Here is an 8,542-nt window from a genome sequence, read left to right as displayed (position 1 = left end):
TATCCAACTTGGGAATCTTGTCTCAAAGGAAAAATGACTAAATCTGCACTTACTGAAAGTGGAGAAAGAGCATCTAAATTATTGGGACTAATTCATGCAGATGTTTGTGGGCCCATGAAAATTCAAGCTAGAGGTGGATATTCTTACTTCATCACCTTCATTGATGATATGTAAAGATATGGATTTGTGTATCTTATGAAACATAAATCTGAATCTTTTGAAATGTTCAAAAGGTTCCGTAGTGAAGTTGAGTAACAGATCGGTAAAAGTATTAAAGCACTAAGGTCTGATAGAGGTGGAAAATATCTTAGTGAAGATTTTACTAGGTATCTCAAAGAGAATGGGATTCTCTCACAGTGGACACCTCTAGGAACACCACAATACAATGGTGTGTCTGAAAGGAGAAATTGAACCTTATTAGATATGGTGAGATCTATGATGGGGTTCACTGATCTTCCAATGAATTTATGGGGATATGCTTTGGAAGGAGCACCATACTTACTTAATAAAGTTCACACTAAGTCAATCTCTATAACACTATATGAGATATGAAAAGGATGTAAGTCTAACCTTAAACATATTAAAGTTTGGGTTTGTCCAGCTTATATTAAGAGACTGCAGTCTAATAAACTTGATTCAAGATCTAATAAGTGTAGGTTCATTGGGTATCCCAAAGAAACAATGGGATATTATTTCTATTACCCTTATGACCATAAAGTGTTTGTGACTAGAGGAGCAACCTTTTTGGAAAGGAAATTTCTTTTGGAAGGAAATTATAGAGGAGAAATAAAACTTGGTGAAGTTCAAGAAACTAATGAATCAATACAAAATCAAGATCATAAGACACAAGTTGAAGAACCTTTATTGGATGTTTTGAAGTTGACAAAGAAGTTGTCATCTTCAACGGTTGAAGTTCAAGAACAGGTTAATGAACCAGTTCTAATCCAAATTGAACAACAATCAAATCCAACACAACGTGAGAAAGTTGTACAAGAACCTCTTAGAAGGTCTACACGAGAACAGCACATACCAAACTATATTAAATCTAATGGTACAAGATGATGTATCAAATTAGGTTGATCATAATGATGATGATCCTAAAACCTATGAAGAAGCGATACAAGGTTTTGACTATGAGAAATGGCAAAAAACCATGAAATCCGAAATGAAATTCATGAAGGAAAATGAAGTTTGGACTTTAGTTGAACCTTCAAAGGATATAAAACTATAGTGGAATATTCGCTTTAACAAGACAATTGAAAAGTTCAATTTTGTTAGATGCGAAAAGAACCTTGTGTGTACAAGAAGTTAGTGAAAGCACAATTATATTCTTAGTATTGTATGTTGATGATATATTGCTCATAGGGAATAACATACCGGTATTGCAAAGTACCAAGATTTGGCTATCTGAACAGTTCTCCACGAAAAACTTGGGAGAAGCAGCTTATATATTAGAAATAAAGATCTATAGAGATAGATCGAGGAAGCTGCTTGGACTTTTCCGATCTTTGTACATTGATACCATTTTGAAAAGGTATAATATGGATAATTCCGAAAGAGGCTATCTACCAATAGGCACTAGAGTTACTCTCAGTAGGGAGGATTGTTCTAAAACATCTGAAGAGAGAGAACGCATGAGTAGGATCCCATACTCTAGTGCAGTGGGAGCTATCATGTATACCATGACATGTACACGTCCTGATGTGGCTTATGCACTTGGAGTGACTAGTAGATATCGAGCAAATCCTGGGGAGGAACATTGGAAGGTGGTGAAGACCATTTTTAAGTACTTAAGAAGGACTAAAGACCAATTCCTCATTTATGGAGATTCTGAGTTGAAACTTGAAGATTATACTGATGCAAGTTTCTCTTCATATAAAGATGATAGCAAATCTATTTCTAGTTATGTATTCACCTTAAATGGAGGTGCAGTGAGTTGGAAAAGTTCCAAACAAACTACAGTAGTTGATTCAGTGACTGAAGCAGAATATATAACAACTAGTGAAGCTGCTAAGGAAGCTGTATGGATGAAAAAGTTCTTAACTGAACTTGTGTGGTTCCTTCAATAAAAGGTTCATTTCCATTGTTGTGTGACAATACTGGAGCCATTGCTCAAGCAAAAGAACCAAGATCACACCAAAAATCCAAACACGTTCTACGAAGGTATCACTTGATAAGAGAAATCATTGAACATGGAGACGTCGAGATTCAAAAGGTTGATGGAAAGGAAAATGTTGCAGACCCATTCACTAAAGCTCTTGGCGCAAATGAGTTTGACAAGCACAAGTGGAAATTGGGAATGAAGTACAAGAGTGATTGGCTCAGTTCAAGTAGGAGATTATTAGGGATATAGTAGATATGCCCTAGATCCATTCTCATATTTGATAATTTGAACATATTTTTGTGAACGTTATTTGATATAAAAATATATGGCATTTGATATTCTTTTATCATAGTTACTATTAATTGCTTGATTAATTTAATAAGGCCCTTGATTAAATTTTGAGACTTGTAATTTGATGGAGATCATGATAATGAGAGTAAAGTCTCTTACAATTTAATCTAAGTTTTGTTCTTGATCGTAGGATTATTAATTTGGACATTAGTAATCCAGTTAGATCAATATTTATGTGATCGTCTTTATGTGATAAAGATTAGTTGATCTCATTAACTAAATTACATAGATAGATGATGCATATAGAGATATGATCATTGCACTGACTCATTGGATAATTTCTAATGGTTAGAATTACCATAAACTGTCAATAGGATATTCTCTTGAAGAATGTGATGTAAAAGTTTCCTTTGACCTGAGATCGTCATAATAATTGACAAGTTATTTATTGTGCTTTGATACCAGACACCTATGGCCCTAGGGCGATAGTTGAAAGGATATTGGGTATGATTAAATGCTTGTAGAATTAGTGATTGATCAAGATGGAATCTGTCAACTCTTGGTAATGAGTTTAAGCTCCATGTTATCATGAATTATAAACGACCAAATTAAGACCTTGGCCAGGATAATTGAATGAAAAGAAGAAGAGTTTCTTAGGTCATTCAGTGATCGATTATATTTGATATGAACACATAGTTGGTCGCTTATTAGGATTTGACAGTTGAACCATATCCTAGGGTGACCTAGAGCTATAAGGACAGAAGGAATTACTATATTATTCTTCTACTGGTTCTTGAGAGTAAATTGTATATTTCATTATATATGGTCGTTAAGGAGTGTTGCTAGACGCACCCTTGAGTGGTATATTGATGTGATTAATTTACTATCGGTTTAGAATTGAACCTATGGGGTCGCACACTAACGAGTGTTCTGATCTTTGCAAAAGGATTAATTATTTTATTATTTGACAATTGAATTAAAGAACTTAATTAGTCAAATAAATGAAGTTATTAGTCCAAATGAAATATTATTACATTTTTTGCTAGCACAAAGGATATAATTAATATTATAAATAAATTGAAGTTTTCTATTTGGAATAGAAAATTAGACTATATCTATTGGTTAACTATATATGTGATATAAAATTAGTACTTATTTTATATAAAAGATGTTATATAGACTATTAATAAAGGACTTGTTAGCTAAATCCAATTTTGAATTGGATTAGCAACGTGAAAGCCTATGAAGACGTGAAATCCAATTGGAATTGGATTCTAAAAGGAACGTACATGTCGCAATTTCATCCCATTTTGTAATAGGATTAACATTTGATTAATATGAAAAGTTTACGAGCAACAGATTCCAACTTTGAGTTGGAAAATTTGACCATCTTCGGCAGCCACAAACCCATTTGAATGGGATTCGATTTTTTATGAAAAAATTGTACAAAGTTTATTTTTGGAATAAATTTTTACCCTAAGTAAATCATTACCTCAACCAATTCACTACAAAAATAGGAGGTATTTGCGGCGGTTACCTCTTGCGGTTTCGAACCGCCGAAATCACGTTGGCCCATAATTCACAAGTTTGTATAACGGCGGTTTTAGGTGGCTGTTGAAACCGCCACAATATACAAATTGTCCAGTTAATTGAAATGGCATGTTTCGCATGTATAAAGCGTCAAAATTATTTATATCTTCACTTATTTATTACTGTGAATTTTGCCTTTCAATGTCACACACACGTTTATCACTTCTTTATGATAATATTGACACAGATATAAAGGAAAAATCAAGTAAAATATTCATTATATTAAAAAGAACATTAAGTAGTGTAAAATCACAATACCAAATGTGTTAAAATCTCAAAGAACTACTACTTAACAAGATTAAAGGAAAACTTAAGTCAATCCTAACAATAATGACTAATGGCCGCACACATGATACGCATTGTTACTCCCGTTTGAACATCTTCAAGTGCCGTCCACTTCTTGAATCAAATACCTGCAAGAAATACGTTGCTAAATAAGTACCATTTGCTCGGGGCAATTTACACTTTTATCTTTTGCTTTTTTCTGCAGTAAGACTGGAATGAAAATGTCATCACTATCGCAGTTAACATGAACAAAAATAAGGTGGTCAAGTAGAGAAATCTAATAAAACCTTTCCTTTGGTAATGATCCAACATTCAATCCTCTTGTTATGCAGCGCAACTCCAGCTTTGCTATATGTTTTGAATGTCTTTAGTTCAAAAAGAACATATCCCAAACGAAAGAAAAAAGAAAAGGATACAGCAGAATGAGAGAAAAATTGAAAATTGAAAGACACGAAGATATTATACAAGTGTTGGTGCACAAACAATATGCACGTAAAGAAGATTATCAGTTCAGCAAGTGATGAATCTTTGTAACTGCCTAGCAAATACTAGGATAGCGCGAAACAACAATGAATAATTGTTTCATACACCGCCACACAATTTGTTGTTCTCCGTCCTTTCACCATTTCCTTAAACACATTCCCTCCTTACTTCACAAACTCACAAACACCGCAATCCACTGACTTCACTTCTCGTCCATGGCTTTAGAAGTAGAAGGGTGTCGAACAGAGCTCAATCTTTTATGTGACAAACTTAGAAAACATTATCTTGTTATTGTAGTATATATATATAGTGACATGCATTACAAGGATGGTTATGGATCTGCATCTTCAAGCCTACAAAGTTTACCATCTGGCCATTGCAATGAAACTTTCACACAAGATGCATTCCACTTATTATACAAACAAAAATTGAGGGAAACTCCCCTGTTCTACCCCCTATGTGCTGCTTGATATTCTTTATCAGGCACCCAAAATAAAATACCCCCAAGGACATAATCGTCATTAACACTTCATATTCTAATAAACTAAGCTTAAAGAAACTAAACATCACTTATTGCCTTTCTTCTGATTACCAGGAACCATTTCCTTGTTTTTCAGACATTTTGTTTTTCACAAAATACTGGTTTTGGATATTCTATCACTGGATTATCTACTTTCTACTTGCAATCCTTCCTAAAACAACAACAACAACAACAACGGCCCAATATAATCTCACAAGTGGGGTCTGGGGAGGATAATATGTACGCAGACCTTACCCCTACCCCTAGGAGCAGAGAGGCTATTTCCAAGAGACCCTCGGCTCAAGAAAGCAACAAGAGACGATATATTAGTACCATCAATAGACTCATAATAAAATAACAACAATATAAGAGATACAAAATACGAAATACGGAATACGAAATACGAAATAGATGGATGGTATAGTAAAAACTAGCAGATAAAGCTCTGCATCACTAGATGACCAATAGCATCCTCAGACTAACTCCTAACTGGCTAGTCTCACTCTATTGTGCTGTAGAAATATTCACAACTTTCCCCTAACCTACAACCTTAATGCTCGACCTCCACAATTCCCTGTTAAGGGCCATGTCCTCAGTAATCCTAAGTCGCGTCATGTCTTATCTGATCACCTCTCTCCAATACTTCTTAGGTTGCCCTCTACTTCTCCTCGTGCCCACCACATCCAGTGGCTCACACCTCCTCACCGGTGCGTCAGTGCTCCTCCTCTGAATGTGCCCAAACCATCTGAGTCTTGTTTCCCGCATCTTGTCCTCCATGGGGGCCACGTCCACCTTCTCTCAAATATCTTCATTCCTAATCTTATCTATCCTTGTATGCCCGCACATCCACCTCAACATCCTCATCTCTGCTACTTTTATCTTCTGGATGTGTGAGTTTTTAACCGGCCAACACTCAGTCCCATACAACATGGCAGGCCTAACCAGTGCTCTATAAAACTTACCTTTTAGTAAGGTGGCACTTTCTTGTCACACAGGACTCCCGATGCTAACCTCCACTTCATCCACCCCACCTTTATACGGTGTGTGACATCCTTGTCGCTCTCCTCGATCCCCTGAATAACCGATCCAAGGTACTTGAAACTACCCCTCTTGGGAATGACTTGAGTCAAGCCTCACTTCCACTCCTGCGTCCGTCTGCTCTACCCCAAATTTGCACTCGAGGTATTCCGTCTTTGTCCTGCTCAACTTGAAACCTTTAGACTTAAGAGCATGTCTCCAAACCTCTAGCCTCTCGTTGACGCCGCCTCGTGTCTCGTCAATTAGAATAATGTCATCAGCAAATAGCATGCACCATGGCACCTTCCCTTGAATAAAACCAAAAGGGAATTAACCTAAAGACCATTTCCGGATAAACCTTTAAAGCTAATAATAAAGAAAGTCTATCCATTCCTGAGGAAGGCGTACTTCAAGGTTCATTGTTCCTTCTTGTTGTAGATTTCTCCTCTGTTGTGCAAGCAATGCATTTCTCCTAGCCATTAATATTTTTGCACAACAATATCATTGCCTGAGCTTGAAAGAAAAAGAAAAAGTTCTATCGAAAAAGAACAAGTGAAAAGTTTGATTACCACAGAGGTTTTGAGTTACTGCAATCTTCAATAAAGCAAAGAAACTCAACGATAATAAAAACGGCAAACAAAAAGAGAGATAGCAATGACTTGAGCTAGTTGAGAGAAAGGTAGGTACCTTATGATAATTGTCACACACTCAATAGTTTTGAGGAATCGAATAAATTCTCGTGTTGATTTGTTGAAGTTCTTCAGTCTCTGAACCATGATTCATATAGTTTAAGTTAGTGATTAATATACACTCTCAATAGGAAAAACATAAATTCCTTTTACAGTTTCTTCAAGGTCACTAAAGATCACTGGAAATTATAATCGGACCAGTCACACTCTAAAGCCAGGTATACCTCACTTGATTTAATAGCTAGCCAATATATATACCACTTCTTGCACATCCAGAATAGGTGTGCTTGTGTCAATGTACATTTTCGCTGAGTTTATCTTTTACATGGACTTCCAAAATCAGCATTAGAAGACTATATTGATGTGATTATTTATAAGATACTATTCCACCAAAGACATGTTTGCCTTTCTATCAACTAAAAGATCCTGCTGTATAAAAAAATAGAGATCTCTGATTGCTTCTACTAGTTTTAGTTTTATATCTAAATGGGGAGAGTAAGCTAGGAGATCTAATAAGAAAAAAATAGGATTACCTTAACTATCCGAATGGTGTATGCCTCTGTATAACCTGTAGATAAGTAAACAAAATGAATGAAGTGGCCTTAAGACAAGGAGAAAGTAATACATCCTAGGAATACCAACTCATGGAAACGATCCAAATCAATGGAAGAAACACTAATTTTGGATATTTGGAAAAACAAAACTCTACCACTATGTATTTCAGAAGTTTTGACCTGCAAAGGCAGGATATTGATATCCAACAATGTCACCAAATCCTTTGCTCTTTTAGATATAGGAATACCATCTCCTGTTGAATATAAAGTACCACATTAAACCCCTTTGTTTTGATAAACAATAGGCTCTCAAAATGCAGAACAATAGATTACAATAGGTTTGTCATCCAATAACTGTATTGACAGAGCAACGCAAACAAACAATAAAACCCTAGATCCACGTCAATATATAATCAATACAGAGCAGAAAGGAGATAAAAATAGAGATGACTTGGCTGAGCTTTATTTGGAGTTAGGAGTTTGAATTGCTGAAGGCGTGACCGTGACCGTGGCGGAGTTCAGCAAAATCTATGGGAGCTTCATCGTAGACCACAGATTCGCCATTTCTTCCCAATCAAAGGTTCTACTGGCCTCAAATGTTATGACGTATGAAAATTCTGAAATAAAAATAGCGGCGTTTTAAACCGCCATTTATTATGCTAAAATCGCCGCTTTATGGATGCATCATTGGCGGCTTAAAATTTGCCATAGTGCTATAATGGCGGTTTTGATAACCGCCACTTTAATAATGCCATAATTGTTCCCTTTTTTTGTAGTGCAAATAGGGAAAAAGTTTTTAGGTGATGCTATATAAAGGGTGATGTATAAAACTTTGCCGCATTAATTCTTGAGAATAAAACTCACTTTGTGAAAGTGTGAGTACAATACAAAGCCAAGAGAGAAAATACAATTACAAAAAAAGTGTTTCTCGTTCTTCTATCGTTGAGTTGAGATTTTTGAGGAAATTTCAGTACAAGGTATTTCATTCAATTTGTTTGCGGGTTTCGTT

General features: G+C 35.6%; 1 long non-coding RNA gene across 5 annotated transcripts; it reads right to left on the bottom strand.

The window, feature by feature from the left end:
• Positions 1-4,232: 4,232 nt before the first annotated feature.
• On the bottom strand, positions 4,233-8,198 carry LOC104213517 (uncharacterized). 5 transcript variants are annotated; one of them, XR_011401016.1, is made up of 6 exons: positions 7,985-8,198; positions 7,689-7,787; positions 7,513-7,547; positions 6,978-7,057; positions 4,558-6,762; positions 4,233-4,398 (listed from the first exon to the last, which is right to left on the bottom strand). It is a non-coding gene; the product is annotated as an uncharacterized lncRNA (long non-coding RNA). The 5 variants fall into 5 exon arrangements; XR_011401014.1 differs by having other exon boundaries at positions 7,689-8,198; XR_707659.2 differs by having other exon boundaries at positions 4,558-4,618; positions 7,689-8,198.
• Between the last annotated feature and the right edge of the window lie 344 nt (positions 8,199-8,542).

Source organism: Nicotiana sylvestris, chromosome 7 (assembly GCF_000393655.2).
Source record: "Nicotiana sylvestris chromosome 7, ASM39365v2, whole genome shotgun sequence".
Classification (NCBI taxonomy): domain Eukaryota; kingdom Viridiplantae; phylum Streptophyta; class Magnoliopsida; order Solanales; family Solanaceae; genus Nicotiana; species Nicotiana sylvestris.
Note: the sequence above shows the minus strand (reverse complement) of the source record. Positions and strands in the feature narration are given on the sequence as shown.